Consider the following 10,370-nt stretch of genomic DNA (forward strand, 5'->3'; position numbering starts at 1 on the left):
GGCCCCCGCCCGGCCTCGCGCAGCCCCCGCCCTAGCCCCGCCGGACCGCAGCCCCCCGGGAGGACGCGCGGCTCGGCTCCGGGCGGAGGTCGCAGGGCCGCTGGCGACCCCGGGGGCCCGAGCTGCTCAGCCGGGTCGGGAGCTCCAGATCCCCGGAGCGGGGCGGAGCGCACGGGACGGGAGGCAGGGACAGGTCCCGCGCCCTCCCGGGGTTTCCGTATCTGCAGCCCCGGGCCGGGGAGCCCGGGAGCCGGGGACCCTCGGGGCCTTCCCGGCACTACCCCTGGGGACCCTCACGTGGGCGCCCTGGCGACCTCTCGGGCCTCTCCCACGTCTGAGCTCTCCTCTTTCACTGCCACGTTCAAGGCCTTCTCCGTCCCTCCCTGCCCCTGAAAGGCCAGGCCTGTGGCTCTCTGCGGTGAGGTGCACCGGGGTGGGAGTCGGGCGCATCTTCCTGCTTCTCCAACAGTTCCCTTCCGTCCCATCTGGCCTCCTTTCTGGTCACCCTTCCCACCCCCGCCATCCCAGACACTGTTATTTCCTGGAGTTTGCTTAGGGCCCCTGCACTCAGCCCTTGTCTTCCTGACAAGCTCCTGGGCATCTGTCCTCTCCCGCTGTTACCTCCTGCTGCCAATGGCCTCACACTTAACCTCCCCCAGGCTCCTGCCTGTGGTTGGCTGGATGTCTAGATCCTGCCCCCCGCCCCACCCGGTGGCCATACCAGACTTCTCAGACTGTCTACTGTCTTCCCATCCCTCATGCCCCCATCCTCATTCTTTCCCTGACTCAATTAATGACACCACCACCTGCCTGGTCAGTACTGAGGGGTCCCAGGAAGTGCCAGGCTCTACCCTCCAGGAAGTTAGAATGGTGAAGCCACTGACCAAGGAAAAAAAGAGAGAGAGAGAGAAAGAGAGAGGAATGTCCGAATCTTTGATTTCAAAATTGCAGAGAGGAAAGGGATTTCTAAACTTGACTTTCAGTAGATGAAGTTTATTTCAAAATCAAGAGAAGGCCAAGTGGGTCCGAATGTGAGTTCAGAAAGCCATAACCCCTTGTCAAGTATCATCGGTGTGGCAGGTGCTGGTAAAAACACCATTTCCTTAAATCTCCAGGAGATGGTTGGGACGCAGGGATTATTCTGCTGTGTAGGGAAGGAAATAGAGGTTTGGAGGGTATGGAATTCAGAGCTAATAAGAGCTCTGCACACTGTCTCAAATTCAAGATGTCCAGGCTGGGTTCAAAGTCACAGCTTATCAGTCTCTGTGATCAGTGCATTGGAAAATGTCATATTCATTTTCAACATCTGCTCCCTTCATCTGCTTCCACAGCTAAAGGCTGACCTACAGTCTTACAGTTCTCATGATTTTTTTTCATCACAGACATTTTTATTTTGTAGCAAGTAGAATTGAAACAAAGCCCACTCACTGTGGCCAGGAAGGTAAAATATCAACAGTGACAAAAAGACGTCTGCTTGGTTTCTAGCAGGATGGGTGCCCTGGACCCTGAATGGCTTCAGTCTTAGCTTCCTAAACAACTGAGACCTTGACTGAGTCCTCTCTAGCTCCTTCCTTGGTTTTCTAAGCACATTGACCTAATCCCCTTCAGAACTTCCTGTTCCCTCTGGGTAACGGGTAAAATAGAGAAATACAGATGAAACCGTGTTTCACTTGTTAGAAAACGTCCTTACTCTCTGGGTTGGGAATATATAATCCATACTTGACCCTAAGACAGGCCCATTCTGCAGAGCTCAGCCCAGGTCCGGCAACAGAGCAAGGAAACAATGACAATTTGGCTTCCTGCTCTTCCATTATAGAACTGACAGAGATAAGTGCTTGGGATACCATAACCTGAACAGCAGGGGCTACCCAGTTGCCAGGGAGTCTTGACCCTGGGAAACCAAAATCAGGAGATGAGCTGAATGGACAGAGAGCTCAGTAGATGGCACAGAGCATTTGTTCATCAGCAGTAACCCCCAGCTGTCCCCAAGACATACAATAGCCCTGACACAGCCAAGTCCCATGGTGGCTCCGGCCCCTACCTAAGGCTCCAGATCCCAGGCACACGTCCCACGAGCAGCCGCACTTCTGCACCCTGGCCAGCCTGTTGGGCCGGCTGACCACCTGGGGCCTGGCCCTGCCTTCCTCCTTGACGCTCAGATCATGGGCAGCGAGGTCGTTTCAGAGGCGATGCACTGCCGCGGGCCCAGAAATGGCCACTCGAAGGGCAGGGGTCACGGGGGCTGCTGGCAGGCGCCCACGCACTCATAGGCCAGGAAGCCCAGGGGCTCCAGGACCCAGTTCTCAGCCCACTTCATCCCCTGCAGGTCAATGTACATCTCCTGGCGGCAGCAGCGGGTGGCCTCCGTCACGGGCACCTCGGGGTCACAGTCGCTCTGAGCTCTGCGAGGGGGGCGGGAGTAAGGAAAGGCAGAGGTCAGCGGGGGGCGGGGCGGGGGTGGGGGCGGGGCGGGGGTGGGGCATCTTTACCATCCGGCGCTGCTCCTTACGTTCAAAAGGCTGACTATTTGTGGCAAGGACCGGTCACTACCAACAGCCAAACAGTACATCACAAGTGCCACTTGTCCTGAGACTGAAGGACAATCTCCTGCGGGCACTCACTCCCATGGGCACCCTGAAATGTCCCACCTGGACTGAGCTGGCGTTACCCCTGTGCTCTGTGATCGGGGTCCCCCGTGGGGCCCGGGCTCCTACCCGTAGGCCCCCAGGTCCAGCGTGTGCAGCTCCAGCTGGGGCTCGCCCTGCTGCTCGCCCTGCCGCGCGCCCTCGCGCCCCTGGGAGGCGAAGCGCACCAGCTTGTGGGCGCCCGAGGCCAGCGGGCCCAGGTGCTCCCTGTGCACCGTCACCTGCAGGAGCAGAGGCTGGCGAGGCCGGCTCAGCTGCTACCAGAAGGTCACCGCCTCTGTCACGTCGAAGGCGTTCCAGCCGCTCTCGTGGAGGGACACCAGCCTTCTACAGGGCAGCGCTGAGATGGGGATCTGAGCTGGAGGCTAGGGGTTCCTCCTCCAGCCTCCCCTCTCCTCCCTTGTGCTGGGGACCCCATTTCCCCCTCCCCGCCCCCTCCCCTCCTGTCTCCTCCTCCGAGCTAGCACCCCCACTTCTCCCTCCCTCCGCTGCGCCCTGACTCCTGCCCCACCTTCCCCAGCTAGGACTCCCCTCGCCTCCCCCCACCACTGCGACCTCCACACACCCCCTCCCCTCCCATACCCTCTTCACCCCTGCCCTCCCCTCCCCATTAGCAGCACCCACCTGGAGTCCACCAGCAAGGTGCTGTTGGAGCTGTCTTTGCAGACCTGCAGCCACTCAAAGGTGATGCGGGCGGACGCGGGTGCTATACCGGACAGCCACTCATGCCTGCATAGCGGGACTCCTGGAAGAGGCGCAGCACCGCCCGCACCAGCTCGCTGTTGGGGGGCAGCCGCTGCTCCATGCTGAACACCAGCAGGTGCGTGGAGGCCTCAGAAGCCAGCCACCTGCCTGCCACCTCTGGGGACAGGAACAGGGTCAGGAGGCCTCTCCAGCACAAGGCGGCTTCGAGAGGAGCAGGATCTGGGGCCAGCCAACAGCATTTCCCTGGGAGTCCCCAGGGAGATCCCCAGGAATCCGCAGGATAGGGATCTCTGTGGGGGCTAGGGCTTGGTCTTAAGTGCACAGACATGCAGACTTCTGGTAGGTTTGGTTTTGTTTTTTGGGTTGGTTTTTTTTTTAACTTTTAAATAATCTCTATGCCCTGTGGGGGCTCAAACTCCCATCCCCAAGATCCAGAGTCACATGTTCCACCTTCTGAGCCAGCCATGACCCTGGACCTGCAGCCTTCTTTGGGCAAAGGACACAACAAAACTGGAGGGCCAATGGAGAGAGAGAGAGGCAGAGAACCCTGCCACGGAGATCTCTGGTTACCAGCTGAGTGGCCTCAGAGGCAGAGCAAGAGCCCTGAAATCCCTTCATTTCCTTCTCATGCCCAGGGAGATGTCTCCAGCTGGAGGAACTGGCTTTTGTGGGGCCTGTAACCAGCTTTTGCAGGGCTACTGACTCTGGAGGCCAGTGGTGGGACAGGCCCCACAGCCCCCTCACAGGCCCCAGGCCATGTGTCCCCGACACCTGAGTCTACCGGCCTCCAGGCACCCACCCTCCCAGCTGGAAAGCACCAAGTGTGGGTCCGTCCCTGGGCACTGAGGAGGGGAACCCCAGCCCCACGGAGGTGAGAGGGTGCAGTGCCATTCACCTCTCCACAGGCTGACCTTGAAAATGATGGAATCAGCCTTCCCTCTGATCTCACAAGCTGTCCCCCACTCTGGGAGGGAATCAGAGCCGGTTCACACCCGTTTCCAGAGAAGCCAACAAGCTCAGAGATGTGGGGGGACTCGTCTAGGGCAGGACAACAAATAGCAGAGGGGAGCCCTGAACCCCAGGTCGTTCCTCTCTTGCCTCAGCCTTGGAAATGGGGCAGCTCCCCCTGGGCCTGAGCGGCGGGGGGCGCTCGGGGCAGACAGAGACCCCCTTCCCCCGAGATGCAGCTGTCCTCATACCCAGGGGTCCCTGTCGCAGGGGTGACCAGCTCCTCCATGTCACCTGCATCCAGGACGGGCGCCTCTCAGAGCTGCAGCTGCCACAGCAGGGTGCTGAGGATGTGCTCCCCACTCAGGGCAGCCTGGGGCCAGGGCAGGGCCCACAGCGCCCAGCAAGGCCACAGCTGTGGTAGTTTAGCACCAATGGGAGTGTGTCCAGCAAGGACCCGTCTCTCCATCTTTCTGGCGGCCGTTCACGGATTTGGAGATTAGATGTGGAAGCACCAGCCAGTGCCTCGCCCCCTCCAACCTCTGAGAGGAGACAACAGAGGCTCAGTGAGGTGACCTCCTCCTGGAGTTCCCCTAGTCGCTGATGGCTACATGGTAGCATTAGGCCTTCTGGTGGCCAGCCCAAATTCCTTCCACAACCTCCAGCTCTTTCCAGCCAGTCCTGCTGACCGGGGAAGCTGCAGGCGGGTGGGGAGATACTCTGTCCAGGGGATGGGGCCAGACAGGGGTGGGGCCCGTTCCCGGCTTCCGGAGACTTCCTGCAAGGGCTGGAGGGTTTGCAGGTGCTTGGAGAGTTTTACTGGGGAAATGAAACACCTGGGCAGTCGCCAGGGGTCATGCTGCCACATAAAAGACGAGACACAGCTGGGGATGTACTTAGACTAATTAATTCTTTGTTGTTTATCTGAAATCTGGATTTCACTGGGAGTCCTCTGTTTTGAGCTGCTGACTCTTGGCAGCCCAGGCCAGAGGCCCAAGAAAGCCAGTGCGGATTGGTAGATTTGTGACAATGGGCTGTGGCAGTCCCCACCCTTTGACATGCAGAGGAAGGAACCCCTCATCCTCGTCTTGGACTTTCACCTGCTCTGGGTCTGGCTCAGATCTCCAGGGGGTCCCTAGGGCCAGAGATGGAGGAGGAGGCAGGGAGCCCAGAACCTCCTTTGAGAAATGTGAACACTGTTTTCCTCCCAAGGTGTGGGGGAAGGTGAAGGAGCACCATGCGGTCCCCAAAGCAGAGGGGGAGACCAGGCTGCGCCAAGGGGAGTGCACTAGGGCACCCTCGGGCTATGGAACACAGCTTTGTGTGGTGAGTCCCTTTCCCTGGGAGCTCCCCACCGCACACCCTTACATCTGAGCTCTCTTTCCCTATCAGCTGCTTCTTGGTCTCCTCGGATGTCCCCAGGACACAAAGAAGGGGCAAAATCATCAATAAAATTTTGTTTAATTAATTGAAGAGAAAGGGAGGGAGGAAGAGGAGCTTCTAGATCCTTCTTCAGGGCAAGATGTGAGGAAAGAGATGGGCTTATATGGGCATTTTTCTTTTCATGCACTTTTTACTTGGTGTTTAAAAAAAGCCTAATATTGCTAACGCCTCCCCCCAAGAAAGAAAAGAAAGAGAGAAGGAAAGAAAAAAATCAGTCAATCTGGGTAGAATCCTACCACCTCACAGTGATAAGTTGTTCTTGTGAATTCCAGGAAGTCTGGTGTTTCAAGGGGGAAGTCGGGAAAGCAGCTGCCCCCTGGAGGAGGAGGCAGGGAGGCCAGGGCCGCTGGGGACAGAGGCCAGCAGCCATAGGCGACAGCCCCACCCTCAGGGGAGGCACTGTGATTTCGGGGACAGAGCCTGTGTCAGTCCTGGGAAAGGGGGTGGCTGGGTCACCGTGCAACCACATGTGTCCACCCTGTGCCCGATTGTGCTGAGGCTGAAGGGAATCCCCTCACCCTCCCATGTGGCATGGACAAAGCACTGGGGGCTGGTGGCCTTGGTGGCTCTGGGCAGCTCCCCACACATTGGCAGCGTGAATCCCAGGGTAGAGGAGCCTGGGAAGGCCCCATCTCTTCTGTCAGAGGTCAACCTGCTTCTGCTGCCAGCAGCCCTGAGGGGTGTGGGAGCCCTAAGCCGGCCTCCTCTGTCACCCAGGTGGGAGCACGGGAGGGACAGAGTCCGTGGGATGGCTCAGGACCAGATGGCAGCCTCCCTGGGACTCTGGTGGGCTCTGATCATGATCGCCCCCACTTCCAGTCCCTCTTGCCTCATCCATCAGGTACTTAGGGGCTCAGAGATAGAAGCAAAACGGAAAAAACTTTTCATATGGGAGACAAATGGCCAAAGGGGGCTCTGCAGCCGTGGGAGGCTCCCTTCCTCCTGCCACCACTCCCTAGCACATCCCAGGCCACCCCTCCAACCCCATACATCCCCCCAAGTTCAAAGTCCACCCCCATGAGACAGCCTCTGACCCCAGGAAGTCTCCAGACTCAGGCAGGCCAGCCCCGCCACCCCCCCAGCTGCTGGGTTGTGTGTCTCGCTGGCCCACCACCTGCTTCCCCTTCCTCCCCCTCCTCCCCCTCTTCAGCGCCCCCACCCCCAGCCACCTCTGCGGAGCTACCTCTTCTGCTGTAATGTTTTTCTTCCTTGCCCAACACTGGTAAAGCACTACCTACAATATTTTCCTTACTTGTCCGTGTGAATGATCACTTGCCCCTGCACTCCCACCCCACAGACCACGGAGCTTCTAAGGGGCCACGTGTCATTCTGGAATCCTGGCTGGTGGCTCCCCCACACCCCAGTCCTGTGGCCCTCTACACCAGGTTTAAAAAGGCTTGGGAAGCTTCCTCCAGCGGGGACAAGCCTGCTTTCTACTCTGGGACTGGAGATAAGGCTGAAAATGTAAACATCCCCAGGGAAGGAAGCAGGCCTTCTAGAGACAGAAGTCTCTGGTGGGATTATACAGAGATCTCTGTTTAAACACAGATTGTAAAATTAAAATGTCATCACAGGATGCATACTGCTTTGAAATTTGCTTTTTCGTGTCTGTTTATTTTACGTGGACCTGTTTCCAGGTGAGTATTTTGCTTTTTAATTGCTCTTTAAAAAAAATTAAATGAGTGATCCATGAAAATGTTCTCAATGTCAAGAATCCCATCAGAGCAAGGGCGCCTGGCTGGCTCGGTGGTAGGTGGAGCTTACAATGTTTGATCTCAGGGTCATAAGTTCGAGCCCCACATTGGGCATAGAGATGACTTAAAAATAGTAAATAAAAATAAAAATCCCAGCAAGGTGGAAGTCTAAAGTGAAAGAAGTGGACGTTTCCCTTCCCACCTCATAAATGCTCACACACTTAGCTGCTCCAAACAACACTTTCCAAAAACAATCTCAGGGTTGTGCAGGTCTCAGGTCTGAGCAGGCTCAAGCCAGAGTCTATGCTCAGGGGTCACACGGCTGAGGTCATGCTGTCTGCCGGGGCGGGACACTGCTCTAAGCTCACTCAGGCTGCCGGCGGGGTCCAGCTCCTTGGGCTGGAGGGCTGCACTCTCTCCCTTGCCCGCCATGGGCTGGGTACCCCTCTCGTCACCTTAACGGCAGCACAGCTCGGCCACTCTCCCAGAAGAGCACAGACAGCATGGCTTCAACACCCAGCATTTACTTCTCATACTTCTGGGGGCTGGGAGTTCAAGTTCAGGGTGCAAACATGGGGGGTTCGGGTGAGAGGACCCACCCCCGGTTTGCAGACAGCTGCCTCTCACGGTGCCCACTTAGCACATAAGGGCGCAAATGCCATCAAGAGGCCTCCACCTTCATGACCTAACCACCTCCTAGAGGTGCCCACCTCCAAACACCATTGCCCTGGGGATTAAGGTTTCTGTGTGTGAATTGGCGGGGGTCGGGGGGCCGCATTCTGTCCACGGCCCCTTCATTTTCATGCTGGCCGCTATATGTCAAATGCTCCTTGTGCTTTCAATCCCTCTGACTTGCTCTTCTGCTACCAGCCAGAGAAAAGCTCTCTGCTTTTTTTTTTTTTTTAAGATTTTATTTATTTGAGAGAGAGAGGATCTCCAGCAGACTACACGCTGAGTGCACAGCCCGACGTGGGGCTCAATCCCGGGACCCCGAGATGGTGACCTGAGCAGAAACCAAAAGTCGGACGCTGGGCAGGGGGCCTACTTTAAAAAAGAGAGAGAACTATATATACTCCGTACCTCATTGCATCCACTTGTAGACCTTTATCCGAAAGACACATTCATACAGGTATAAAGTGGCCCTTATTATACAAGGCTGTTTATGCAGCATTATGTGTAACAGTAAACACTTGGGAACAAGGTGAACTTCATTCAGCGGGATCTGGTTACACCCATTACGCTACTTATATGCAGAGGAATCTTATGTAGTAGCAAAATAAAACAAAAGCATGAGGCAACACCCAACAGTGGGGCTTGAACTCACCACCCCAAGAATAGGAGTCACATGCTCTTCTGACTGAGCCAGCCAGGTGCCCTTCCAAAACATTGTTAAATGAAAGAAAAAAATATTTAAAAAGTATGTATAATATGTTAATCATTGAGTTTTTTTTTTAAGATTTTATTTATTTATTTGACAGAGAGAGAGATCACAAGTAGGCAGAGTGGTGGGAGGGGTTGGGGGGGCGGGAAACAGGCTCCCCGCTGAGCAGAGGGCTCCATGCGGGGCTCAATCCCAGGACCCTGAGATCATGACCTGAGCTGAAGGCAGAGGCTTAACCCACTGAGCCACCCAGGCACCCCTAATCATTGAGTTTTAAGAAGAAAGGACAGGGGCGCCTGGGGGGCTCAGTCGGTTAAGCAGCTGCCTTCAGCTCAGGTCATGATGTCAGGGTCCTGGGACCGAGTCCCATATTGGTCTCCCTGCTCAGCGGCGAGTCTGCTTCTCCCTCTGCCTGCTGCTCCCCGTTATGCACTCTCTCTCTCTCTCTGTCTGACAAATAAGTAAAATAAAATACAATCTTAAAGGAGGCTATGGTGTCAGAAAAAGTAAGAAGCTCCTTGGAATCAGTTAAACCCAGAGCCCTGGCTCAGCAGTGGGGCCGGAGGGCCTAAGGAGGCTGGGGGGTCAAGATGGGTGGAGTCTGCTCAGTGCACAGTTATAAAAATGACATTATAATAACAAATTATAATGACAATGTCAAAAAGAGGTATAGGTCATGATGACCGGTCAGTAGTATTTGCATGGTGGGGAGAAATACGACATGTCTCTCTGCAGAGCACAGCCTGTCTCAGGGGAGGGGAAAGGACAGCCGAGGAGCGAGAGAAGGAGCCTGGTAGTCTCTCATCCTGGGAATCTTTGACCCTTGTACTGTGTGTGTTCATTGTAAAAAGATTTAAGAAACATTGTTAACTTAATTTCTCAAAGGAAAACAGTGTAAAAATTAGTAGCACTGTGAAAGACTCCCACTCTTGATTAAGCCCCTACTGGATACCAGGAGGCAGTGCCAGGCACTCTGCTGATATCTTGGTTAATACACAGAGTTCCTTGCAAAAAAAAAGTACATTGTTCCCATTTTATCACTAGAGACTCATACTGAAGAGGGTAGAGAGTTCAGCTGATTACATACAGGTAGCGAGGGACGGCACAGCTCAGGGCTCACTCCTGCCAGGAAGGAGCTAGAGGAACTCAAACTTAGGGAGTCCCAGGGAGCTCATCTGGAGACCCCAAGGGGCCACATGGGCCCCCAGGGCTGGGACAGCCCAGGGCACCTGGGGCTGGCCTCAGGACATCTCCGGGGCACCCACGGCAGGGCCTGTCCCAAATAGGAAGGGGACAGGAGCCCTCCTGGAGCCCCCCAGATGCTGGGTTCTGATGCAGACGTGAAGCCACTCCTGGGCTCCAACCTCACTGACCTCAAAGTCCCCTCTGGTTCTGAGCCCAGGCCAGGTCCAGCAAGTGGCCCACCCATGGAGGCTGAGGATGACCTCTGACCCCATGTGTTGTCATGGCCTCACCTGGCAGCCTGGATTCTGCCTGGGAACAAATCCTGGCTCCCCCTCACCTGCCTATCCCAGCCCCATCAACCTTATCCAC

General features: G+C 56.0%; 1 pseudogene; it reads right to left on the reverse strand.

Annotated features, from left to right (window-relative positions):
• Positions 1-31: 31 nt before the first annotated feature.
• On the reverse strand, positions 32-7,867 carry LOC116855797 (annotated as a pseudogene).
• Positions 7,868-10,370: the final 2,503 nt, after the last annotated feature.

The sequence above is a fragment of the Lontra canadensis genome, unplaced genomic scaffold, assembly GCF_010015895.1.
Source record: "Lontra canadensis isolate GAN:19392208 unplaced genomic scaffold, GSC_riverotter_1.0 scaffold106, whole genome shotgun sequence".
NCBI lineage: Eukaryota > Metazoa > Chordata > Mammalia > Carnivora > Mustelidae > Lontra > Lontra canadensis.